This window comes from Mastomys coucha, unplaced genomic scaffold, assembly GCF_008632895.1.
Source record: "Mastomys coucha isolate ucsf_1 unplaced genomic scaffold, UCSF_Mcou_1 pScaffold2, whole genome shotgun sequence".
Classification (NCBI taxonomy): domain Eukaryota; kingdom Metazoa; phylum Chordata; class Mammalia; order Rodentia; family Muridae; genus Mastomys; species Mastomys coucha.
This window is the reverse complement of record NW_022196902.1, coordinates 13877363-13889863: the sequence shown is the minus strand read 5'-3', so window position 1 is coordinate 13889863 and position 12501 is coordinate 13877363. Positions and strand designations below refer to the sequence as shown.

Sequence of the window (12501 nt, the reverse complement as noted above, 5' to 3'; positions counted from 1 at the left end):
CGTTTGCCTTTCACCAACTCTTGATTTTTGGTGTTAGGTGTTCTTAGTGTCTCTGACTAGAGCTTGTCCTGTCCCTGCTGCCCTGCAAGGCCCCGAGACTCATGGGGCCTGTGCCTCCTGGCTGGCTGCTCCCATCTTAGAAACTCACCAGAGAGAAAATCATTTCCTGTCTTTTTAATTTCAAAAGACACTTTAAAATTTATTTCATTTTATTATTTTTAGTAGTAGTTGTTGTAGTAATGGAAGTAGTAGGTATGTGTGTGTGTGTGTGTCTTCTGCATGTGTATCTTTGTTTTCTATGTGTATGTCTGTGTTGTATGTGTTTGAGATCTCTCTGTCTCTCTCTGTCTCTTTGTTTCTCTCTCTCTCTATCTCTCTCTCTCTCTGTGTGTGTGTGTGTGTGTGTGAGAGAGAGAGAGAGAGAGAGATGATGATGATGATGATGATGATGATGATGTGTGTGTGTGTGTGTGTGTGTGTGTGTGTGTGTGTGTGTGTGTATTAAGTACAAGTATACAAGCACCACAGCACGTGTTTGTAGGTCAAAGGACAACTTTTGGGAGTTGGTTTTCACTTTCTATTATGGACTCCAGGGATCAAGCTCAGGTCATCAAGCTTGTGCAAGGTTACTTTTATCTACTGAGCTGTCTCTCTGGCCCATCAAATCTCTACCTATCTATCTATCATCCAACTATCTATGTATCATCTTTCTATCATCTATTTCTCTCTGTCTACACACACACACACACACACACACACACACACACAGAGAGAGAGAGAGAGAGAGAGAGAGAGAGAGAGAGAGAGTCATTGTTTCCTTTAGGTCTTTGCCATTAATTTTCTTGACATCCTATAGCCACAGCTAATTTTCTGGAGGCGAACAATCATGGCATCTCTATCTCCCTTCTTCACATGACTGTTCTCTCTTCTTTTCCTCATTCCTCAGTTTAATCACACATAAAGATTTCCCCTTTCTCTTCTGGTTTCCCAGCCCTTTTTCCCTTTCCACTGAGTCAGTATGCTCCCCTGAGCTGGAGTACTGAACTGGAGTGCTGAGTTAGAGTGCTGAGCTAGAGTGCTCAGCTAGAGTACTGAGTTAGAGTGCTGAGCTAGAGTGCTCAGCTAGAGTACTGAGTTAGAGTGCTGAGCTAGAGTGCTCAGCTAGAGTACTGAGTTAGAGTGTTGATCTGGAGTTCTAAGCTGGAGCACTGAGCTGGAGCACTGAGCTGGAGCACTGAGCTGGAGTACTGACTCCTTTGGCTCTGGACACTCATTTTGAGAAATAAGTTCATTGGCTCTTGATGAACCACACAGAATTCACAGTGAACCAAAACTCCAAACAGGTTTTTCCAAGCATACACACTTTTGCTATAGTAAATACACCCCTGCTTGGGCTGAAAAGAGCCCCTCTTCATGCCCATAGTCAGGCACCTACGTGCAGAATGTAACATGCCTCAGCCTGCCAGTTGGGCTCACAATCTTCCAAGGCTCCCGTGTTTGTGTTACTAATTTTCTGGACCTCAGGGCAGGCTTTTTATCTTTCCCTTTTACTTGTTATCTTGTTAGATTTGGCCCATTGTTCCATCCTGTCAAGCTATTTTGAGTTTTAGAATATGTGACCTCCCACCTAGCTGCAGAGCCATCTAGACACCGGAGTTGCTCGGTCTGCCCGCACAGAGACCCTATCAAAAGGAAGTGAAATGTCTCACTCATCTCTGCCTGTACATTCCCTCTTCCCTGTGAACAGCCTCAGAATGACAATTTAGTTGTGTTTTTTAGTGTCAATACAAAATTCTTCTGCTTTGTGATCTGTGCAGTCTAAATTTCTCATTTATGAAACTAGGACATTTTATGATCCCCAGCGAGTCTCAGAAGGCATTTTTAAGCTACAATTTCTCAGCCATCACTGGACACCATTTTCAGTTGGAATCATGCAGCGCCAATATCAGAGGTCTCCTGATATTTCTTTTGAAGCAGCTGAACCACAGATTCTTACAAATAAATGGAACAATGACTATGGCACTTTCTTTTAAAGTATAATTTAGAAGTTCCCCTTTCCACCATTCCTTGTTCCAGGAAAGGAAAATTGTTACGTTTAATTTGACACATTTTTTTAATATAGCAGTAAAGTTCCAGAAATAAAGGGTAGTGATTTAAAAATACATAAACAATTACTTACACACACATATATTATATATATAGAAATATATATATATATATATATATACATATATATATATATTATCCCTATGAGTACCTGGATTAAAATCCCAGTACAGAAACCATACAGGTATAATTACATAAACACATTCTCAATGTATTCATTTTAATTTATGCCTTAACTCTGGTCACATTGAGAGACAGTAATGAGTTCTTCCAAACAAAGTTTCCTCTTTGAATGAAGAACCCAGTCTCTGCTTAGTGTTGCTTTTAGCTGGCACAGAGGAAGGTGGAGTATATTTTTTTTCTGACTGTTCGATATTGTTAGCCTTTTAAAATAGTGTTGCACCTACAGAAAGTTTCCATTTCAACCTGCAGTCTTTTCTCTACAACCTTTATCAGAAGCTATGTCACCCTTTGGCCTTCTCAGCTCCGTGACTGTTCAGCGTGCCCAAACAATCAAGCAGACGTGCCTGCCAGCATCTGCAGTTGATGTTCTCCTAGATGATTCTGTCCACACAGGTTGTAGCTAAAAGCCAGAGGAAGAGCATATGGTCCAAAGAGCTGTAGTCATATTCTGTCACGTGCATATTCGCCCCTTGCTGATGGACACTGGCATCACTGGCATGCTTTTCCAGTTATTTGTAACTATTGTGGGTAACGATGCTCTACGGTTTTAGGAGGATTGCCAAGGAATATACATGGGACTGAACTCCACGAGATGACATCAGACCATGCTCTGAAGAGATTGTACCAACCCCTCTCCCAGTCAGCAGGACTGAGAACCTATTGGTCCTTACCATTTTCAGTACCTGACAATATCAGATTTAAAAATTTTTGCACACCAACTAGTTATAAATTAGAATTTATCCCAGTTGGGACTTGCCTTTTGCTGACCACCAACCACCATCCTCATCTGCTCTTATATATGTATTTTCCTTCTTCTCTATAGTGTGCTAGCTCAAGGAATAAATCCTTATCAGAGAAAGTCTATTTATTCCAGCCTTGGTTATAGTAATGTTAAAGTTAATTCAAGGTCTAGTAGAAACTATTAGTGATCTCATTTTACCATGGCACCTAACAACTATTTCAGGGTCCTATTTAAATGATCTATTGCTTTTCACTGTGCTTCATAATCAGATTCAGCAAAACGATTTACAAAGCCCTTCTTTCAGCACCAGATTTTCCAAGAGCACATGCATTTCTAGTGGCCAGCAACAGACCCAGATGCACGCACACGTTACAGATTACACACAGTACCTCATTCCAAGGCCGGCTTGTAAGGCTAGCAATTGAAGAAGGGGTTTTGCCTTCATAAGGATGCCACAAATAGTCTTCCATTTGGCAGGAAGTTGTTGGAACATACAGATGCTATTTTAAAGTCTATTCTAATCTTTATTCTTTGTATTTTCAGACACCAGTGTCCAACGCTATTGTCCAAAGGGCAGCAAAAATAAATCCAGAGACAGGAAGCCCAGCGCCCACTCGCAGATACCTGTTGCAACTGAAATCAAAATCAGAACTGGAAAGACAATGCATGAATGTGGATCAGAAGGCAGTTGAGTGCAGCCCTCAGTGACTACTTCACTGACATAAGAGGGTTAAAACTTGCTGTCTCCAGCACCCTAGATGCTGGGGTTGCAGGAGAAGTAGATACTGATAAAGAGGTTGTGACTTGGTGGTTGGAAGAGAGACTAAGAAGAGAGAGACTTCTAGAACATTCTTATTTTCTTATCTAAAGTAAAAGATTGCTCTAAAACTCCTATTCTAATAATGGTGAGTGTTATGCCGTTTCCAACAGAGGAAAACTGGACTTGAATTACTGAAGCTGGAGATGGAGTCAACATGGTGATCAGCGTGCTGCAGCTTTCCTGCAGGATCTCTGATGCTGGCTCTTCCTTCTATCTGATAAGAAGGATCACAATGCTCACTTGTTCCCTGGCTACCCCAGGAGTCTGCAGGCATACATTTTCAAGACTGATTGGAGAGCAAGTAAGTAACAATTGTATGTGTGTGTCTTTCTTCTCTTAATCAAGGCCCCGTTTGCAGGGTAGCAGCGGGTACCTAATACCTGAACTGAATACTTCATATCTGTCTGGCCCTTCAGCTTTGTCTGCTGTTGGGGTATGATCCAGGAGACACTACCACTGGATCTGAGAAACTGACACTAAACCTGGTTTGCTTTGAAGTAGGGCAAAAACATCTCTTTCTGAAAGTCAGTAAGAATTCCTTAGAACTCTGAGTAGGACCTGTTAAGCCAACAGTCTTTAGAATTTAAACAAAAGAAGATGGATGAAAGCAATGGGCCATTTGTGTGTGATTCTTTTCTGTAAAGTAAAAATTAAAATCTGCCCTGCTTTAAATTAGACACGAACTGTAAATGCCATCATGAGGACAGGGTCAGTGTTCTGAGAGCCAAGGAAGGGGTGGTGCAAACAAAGAACAAGGCCATGGAGGTCCGCCATGCAGGGGGAGAGTTCTAGGGAGGCAGGTTCATGGATGGTTGCTGTGTTATGAGAAAGGGGAGTGAGTGTGCATGTGTTACACAAACCACAGAATACCTGCCACTATCTAAGGATTACATCTGATTCATTTCTAAAAGGCATCTCTCTCAATTAGGTTCTACACTCTTGGCCATGAGATGAATGGAGAACTTGAGATCCTCTTCCATCTTCAAACAGGAGTGAGCACAGCCCAAGCTGGAATGAACCGTCTCTGCTTGATGATGTCATGTAACCATGGCACTGGTGTGCTGGACAGCCCACTGTCCAGGACACACACTCCGCCGCCTTCTGTTCTTAAAGCTCATGTAAGTGAAAACAAACAACAACAAAACAAAAGATAAAAACCCACTTCTGGACCGATGCTCAGAAGTATGGATGGGAGTATCCACCCAGATGTGAGACACAGGTGAGCCAGATTAACCAAGGACTGGTCTAGTGAAGGACAAATCTTAGATGGCCGCTCTCTAGTCGAGGACTATGCTAATCCCCATGTGGTTCAGGTGAAAGCAACCATTTCACTGATGGCTGTAAGAAGCTAACGGTATTATTTCAGAGAGGTGTCTGATAAAATCCTGGCCAACTGCAGAGTTTCTAGTGCCCCAGTTAGAAAGGACAAAGGTGACCCATGTTTCAATAGGCAGGCCCTGCTCCAAATACTTGTCTTCTTCGGTATCAGCTTTGTGTTCTGTGTGCTCCAGATGATAACAATAGCAACACCAACAATCTATAAAGGAACAATTATTGTGAGCTTTCTTTCTGCCTATATAAAACTGGAAGTCAGAAAACTATATAAAGAAAATGTGTAAAATATCCATTATCCTCCAAAAGAACAAAACACCAACTTGCATTAATTTCTGGTGTGTTCTCTTAATTGATACACACATTATTTTTCCTATTTGCCTATGCACTTCTCCTCTTTCAGTATTTACATCACATTGCTTTATATTCTGCTTCTTGTTTTATTTTTTTAAAAACTCCATATTTCCAGCATTCCATTTGTCATTATTTTTGAAATATGACTTCTAACAACAATTGTGTTACAAGTTATCATGTGGCTCTATTGTGGTTCATTTATTTCCCTGGTATTGAACATTTGTGGTGTTGCCAGTATCAAGACGTGATGTTATGTGACTCTGGTTGGATGTAATTCATTTTGTATGTCTATTATTTTCCTTTGGGTAACCTCTAAGAAATAGAATCTGTGAATCAAGGGTCAATGCTTTTAAGACTTTTAAGAAAAAAAATACTAAATTGCTCTTCAGAAAATTGTATTTATCTTTATCCCTGTCAGTATTACCTTCAGTGTCTCACAGGATATCAATATTTTATTTCTCTTGATTTGATGGGGAAAATTGACATCATCTTGGCTCCCCCTTCATGCCTTTAATTATCGAGGAATGACCTTGAGCTGTTTGCTTATTAGCCACTTGTACTTTTTAACAGTTAAGTATTTTTACTTAATATTTTGTTTGATATAATCATATTCTTACTGTTTATTTATAAGAGCCTGTCTTGTAATGACAATAACAGTGTGTTGTGCATGTTACCAAAAGTATTCAACCATTCTGCATATTAAAAACTAATTGATATTTTCATAGACATGTATATTTCTGTATGCTCTTTCTTTACATTGTCAATTGTAGGAATCTTACCCTTGGCTCTCCCTTTTACTTTCTTAGAAAGTTCATTTCCATCACAAGATCAAATAAACAACTTACTCTGTCTCTCTCTTGCCAGCTGTGTGAGTGTGTGCTGCCGGCTGTGTGAGTGTGTGCTGCCGGCTGTGTGAGTGTGTGTTGCCAGCTGTGTGAGTGTGTGCAGTGTGTGCTGCCAGCTGTGTGAGTGTGTGCTGCCAGCTGTGTGAGTGTGCACTGCCAGCTGTGTGAGTGTGTGCTGCCGGCTGTGTGAGTGTGTGCTGCCAGCTGTGTGAGTGTGCACTGCCAGCTGTGTGAGTGTGCGCTGCCAGCTGTGTGAGTGTGTGCTGCCAGCTGTGTGAGTGCCTACAGTTACTTCACTCACCTTCAGCAATTTTTGACTTTGACCTCAAGTAAGACTTGTGGAGTTTTCATACACATAGTTAACTACTTCTCTGGCATCGTCTGATAACTGCTCTCATTTCATTTGGGTTGTGACGTTAGAAGAACTGCCAGAAAGCATCGAGAAGCAGTTCTGAACTGAGATTAAAAAAGCAGGTTTCCCTCCAGAATCCTTAAACTCCCCTGCTGTGGCTCAAGGTCATCTTAGCCCTCTGGCCTCTTGATGTTTCCTCTCAAAGGCAGGCGTTAGCTCAGATCTGGTCACAGACAAATGTTACCCTCATTGTCTGAAATTCAGTTCTGATTAAAAACAAACAAACAAAAACAACAACCCAACCGCGTGCTATGATGAAAAGAGGGGTCATCCCCCAAACAAAACCGGACGCTTCAAAATTCGAGATGAGAGCTGTCCCCCTCCCATCCCTGACTGTGTTTGCTTTTGAACCACTTCACACTTTTTAAAAGAATCTCTACTCCTGTGATGTTCATGGTTGCCACACTATCCAAATCAATATCAAACAAGAGTCCTAACCGGTCACCAAGGCTTCAACCTTCTAAAATAGTGCTCTGTAATCAGGCTTCTCTCTGCAGGAAACAGGCCTTCCTACAGCAGGAAACAGAGGAAACGGGCCTGGAGACAGCAATCCCGTGGCTTTTTAATTTTTTTTTTCCAGAAAGGACAAAATGGCTCTTCTGGCAACTCCTGGTTCAGGAAATCACTGAATTGAATAGTCAATTGGTGCAGCAATTTACCATGTCATCCACTTCCTGGCAACAGATATTTGGAAGCATTTACACTCTGATTCAACTCTGTCAGCACCAGGTTGCTGTTGCTTCTCTGCAAGAGTTTCAGGGTCAGAGGTTTCTCTGCAGTTCTCTACCACCAGGACTTTTCAGCTCCTTCCTCCCTGGTCAGAGCCAGTCTCATCTCCCCTTTGATTTTAGTCTTGGTCAAGCAAGTCCTCGTCTTCAGAACTAAATATAAATTGTGTTTGGGTAGGTGGAGGTCCCTGCAATATTTTCTATGGAAAACACAGTTGAGTGTGTGAAACCATGAAGCTAGACCTGCATGCCGGAGCATCGCTATGGCTTTATTCTCTCTGGAGCAGATGGAACTTAGAAAAGAAAACCGTCAGCCACTTCTTCCCACTTCTTTGTGGACTTTCTTTGCAACCCTTGCAAGGTTTAAGAAAGACTCTTCCTTCTCATCTCTCCACATCTGCCTTTGAGGTGTAAAGTTTATCCCTGACAGCCTTCATCCTCTGCAGACTTGAGAGTCAGGCAGGCATCCATGTCATGTAGTAGGGAGATGAGTAAACACTCGCTCTGGGTTGTACGAATTCTGTACTGGAATAGACAGTTTCATGCAGCTGGTGAGCGGGTGTCCAAAATCCATAAGAACAAAGCCTGTATCACCAATTCAGCAGGACCGTGCCTGTGCTATATGCACAGCTACATCATTACCACCTGAGAACTATAGATAACATAGGTTAAGGTGAGGATGCTTCCGGAGCTCAGCTGTTAGTCATGTTGGTACTGTCTTGATCAGGACCCTGTGGCTGTAGCAGTAAAGCCCAGAAATGAGTGTCCTGAGGCAGTGGATGTTGGAAAGGGGAAACTGAAGAAAACACCCTGAACACAGAGTACAGTCTGCAAAGATGGACTCCCACAGCTTCCTGAAAATTTAAGTGAACTTCTCAAGTTCTTTCCTGCCTTTGGCTCTTGCAGTCCTGTGAGGCCATTTCCCAGACTGTCAAGGATGGGCATAAGGAGGTTAAGTCTGATTGTTATAGTTCACAGAGGCCCTCAGAGGTGAATGTGACCCCCCCCCCCAAGTCCCCAGCCATGTATCACATTCTCTTCTCTGTACCGATTCTATTATTCTCTGAACCCCTTGTTCTCCTGAGGAATAAACTGGAGATAATAAAGATCTAACTTTGTCAAGAAAACAACAGGAAATTACATTTTCAGCATCTAGGAGAGTCCTTTGCAGTATAAATTGTTATTGTGATAGTAGCCCTGCGTTACTTTCTATCTCTAGTCTTACTATTAAAAAGACATGCTGTTTACCTGGACAAGGAATACAGAGCTCACTCAGCACATGAGTGAAATGTCACTGTACATGCCACCATGTGTTTCAGTGATATCATGAACTCTCCCAGATATCCACTGTGCATTTATTTAACTTATTGCTTCAAGGGACTCATACAAAAATCCATGACTCTTAAGCACTGTCATGTTTTAAACAAGAGTCTTGCCTACGAGTGAGGTTCTGGGTACCTGGGAATGAATTAAAATTCACAGGCAAATACTAAAATAAGAGACTATCAACTAACAGGACACAGCTGTTTATCCCCACTTTGGTTTCCGTCTACTTTTCTGTGGTCTTACCCAGTAGAGGGACAAAACACATGTGCCCTTCCGGAACCATGAATAAAACATGAAGACTGCTGTGTATGATTATAAGCAATTTGCTATTCAAATTCACTAATGGGGATGTTCATCAGGGAAAGTATCCCCCAGACCTTCCTATTAGGAACTAAATCTCAATGTTTAGCATTTCAAAACTACATAATTTGAATTCATGTTTGAGCCAGCCCATGGAAAATTATATCGATTCTATATGTATCCAGCTTGTAGTTAGCTCAGTAATTCCTTCACTTTTCCCAGGTACAAACTAATAGTTTCTTTTTCTGTCCCTGGTAGAAAGTAGACTGTTTTTGAAGGGTGGAGGGGAAGTGGAGGATAGAGAGCTATGGCAGAACATATAATTCACTTTGGATTGTGCAGCAGTATTGGAGACTGTGAAAGATTATATAAATCTTTGCCCCACGGGATCTGATTCAGGTAGAGAAAAAAATCCTCCTCTAATCAGATGTTAGTGCAGGGCTATATAACAAGCTAATCCCCCTCTCTAAAACTTTGAATTGTATTATGGGCTGTATATAATACTTTTGTAACATCACTAGGTCTGGTGGTATAAACCTATACCATCTAGAGCATGAGGGAGGATTGTGATTTATAAGTTAGCTTGCTATAAAGGTGTGAGATGCCTGTAAAAGAAGAGAAGGAAGCAGAAGAGGAGGAAGAGAAAGAAGAGGAGAAGGAAGAGGAAGAGGATGAAAAGGAAGAAGAGGATGAGGAAAAGCAAGAGGAGGAAGAGGAGGATGAGGAAAAGAAAGAAGAGGAGGAGGAAAGGCAATTCAGTAAAGTGTACATAAACCTTACATAAAAATAACTTTCTACTCTGGAGTTACTCCTTTTCATTTGGACACATTTTAGTTGAGGTCAGAATTCCTGGTTAGGGTCATACCTCTGGATCTCTAAATTCAGCTTCACATACTATATTGTGTGCTTTCTAACTTCTATAATACCACCACTACCTATGCTATAGGACTCAGAGTTAATAATGACTCTTATGGAGTTACTATGAAGATTAAGTAGTAACACCTACAATGTAAAGCACAGAGTCATGCTGTAATGTAATAAATATACAGTAAACCTACTATGTAAAGGAGAGTTAGGCCATAATGTAATAAACATACAGTGTTGCATGTAGTTTTAAAAGCACACTGCTGCCTCTGTCCAGGAACTGTTGCACTATCAGCTCTCTCAGATCCAGGACTGGCCACTGTGAGCCTGACCTGGGACCCTTGAATCCATGGCCAAAAGACACACAAACAGTTCTGTTACTCTACAACTTGCCCACTAGGCACAATTGCTGGGAGCAAATATCTCCTGCCTGGATATGCATTCCCTTACCAATTTATTATCTCTGTCTCTCCTTCTGCCCTAAACTTAGTGACTTGTTCCAATTAGCCCCTGTCAGACATCTTTGGCCACCGCCCATAGCAGAGACCACAGGCCCCAGCTCTCCCCAAGGCCTTACATGACTGCAGGGTCCTCCTTCCTCCGAAGTATGGCAGAAAAGCTCCTTCTTCTCTCCTTCCTTCATCCCCTCCTCTTGGGACCCAGAAGTCCTACCTGTACCTTCCACCCAGCAGCTCCTGGTCTTCTTTATTGACAAATCAAGAATCAATTAGGGAACTAGACCTTAGTATCAGAACCTCCCCTTATAAATACCTACTATGTAAAACACAGTCATGATGTAATGTAATAAATGCACAATAAACCTACTATGTAAAGCACAGTCATGTCATAAATGTGCAGTGACCCCTTGTCTTGTCTCAGCTGTTATCATTATTTAGGTGACGGATGTCAAATGATTAGACCTTTAGGTTTTAACTTCAATGCTATGTCATTTAAAAATAAAGTAGAAGACATGAGTGTAATAATATCTATAATTTTTTTCTCTTTTTTTTCTAGTAACTGTGCTCGTATGTTACAGCATCAGTTTAATTTCCTTTAAGAAAGGCTACTGGACATACCCCCTGGCAAGACAAGAGACACTGCTCATGGTCTCTTTGGGTCCATGGTTGATGTCTTGGTATAGTTTACATTCCCTTAAAGGGGTGTGTCAAGCCTGTGTCAGGCCAGAACTTGGGATCCCACAAGGTCCTGAGAAATTCCTGGCAAGGTGCGATTTCTAGAAAAGTCCACAATGTGTCTTACTTAGTACAGCAATTTAACAATGTCATTATAGAGTTTAATCTAAACTTTGTAAGGCCCCTGAAAATGAGTGTCAACAGCTAAATATATTCTTTCTGTCCTTTGGATCCTCTTTGCACAACAAAGCATTTTCTATAATTGAAATTATATATTATTCATGTTAAAAATAAACATTTTGAAATTACTTTAATTGTGCTTGCTTTGTGGGTCCTCCCACTTTGAAACAGAAATAGAGAGGTTTCTATATAAATAAAATACCATTCCCCTTCAGAAGTCATAGGAAGGACACAGTAACCCAATTAAAAGCAGATAGCTCTCTCCCAAGCATCAATTCCCCAGAGTAGGTGTTTATTTAATTGACAATAAGCCAAGTTCATCACATAAAAATCACTTTCAGTTATATGATAATTTTGCCTGTTCACCTTTGTGTTTTTAGACAGGGTTCTGTGTGGTCCAGACTGGCCTCAAACTCCAGCTAAGTTGCCAAGGCTGGCCTTGAACTCCTGATCCTCCTGCCTTCACCTTTCCAAGTGTTAGAATTACAGGCATACCCCACCATGCCCAGCTTCAGTATATAGTGATTGTTTTGGCAGGTTTTCCTGCTTGTGAAACCCATTTTACAGCCATTCTAAGTACTCAATATGCTGACACCATTCCAATGGTAAATTAAATTACTTAATTGCTACCACAGTTCTGTGAACACCATTGTCCTATTTTTCCAAATGGAAGAGAACTGTAGATACTTCAAATAAGGAGCCAATATTCAAACCAATAATGTCTAGTTCCAAAATTCTTAATCTCATGCAGTTATGCATATTTGTTTCATAAATCCTCAGTGAAAGTTGCCATCTTTTCTTTAGGGGACAACACATCATATTTTTACTTTAATAAAATGTTAAAGAATGCATACGACTGTAACCCCAGCTTTTGGGGGGGCTGTATTAGTCAGGGTTCTCTAAAGTCACAGAACTTATGGAATGTCTCTATATATTAGGAGAATACATTATAACGACTTAAAGTCTGTAGTTCAACTAACCTAGCAATGGGCAGCTGTGGATGGGAAGTTCAAGAATCTCCTAGTAGCTCTGTCTCAAGAGGCTAGTTGTTTCACCTGGTCTTCTGTATAAGCTGGAATCCTGAAGAAGTAGGTTCCAACAGACGTGCTGGCATATAAGTGCAAGCATGTGAAGAAGAAGGAGGAGGAAGAAGAGGAGAAGGAGGAGGAGGAGGAG

General features: G+C 41.3%; 1 long non-coding RNA gene across 1 annotated transcript in view; it reads left to right on the top strand.

The window, feature by feature from the left end:
* The first annotated feature begins 3701 nt into the window (after window positions 1–3701).
* LOC116097695 overlaps window positions 3702–12501 on the top strand; it is a 20471-nt gene continuing 11671 nt past the window's right edge. The window contains exons 1-2 of the long non-coding RNA XR_004121525.1: window positions 3702–4152; window positions 4780–4969. This is a non-coding gene — a long non-coding RNA (uncharacterized LOC116097695). The remainder of the gene's footprint in view (window positions 4153–4779; window positions 4970–12501) is intronic.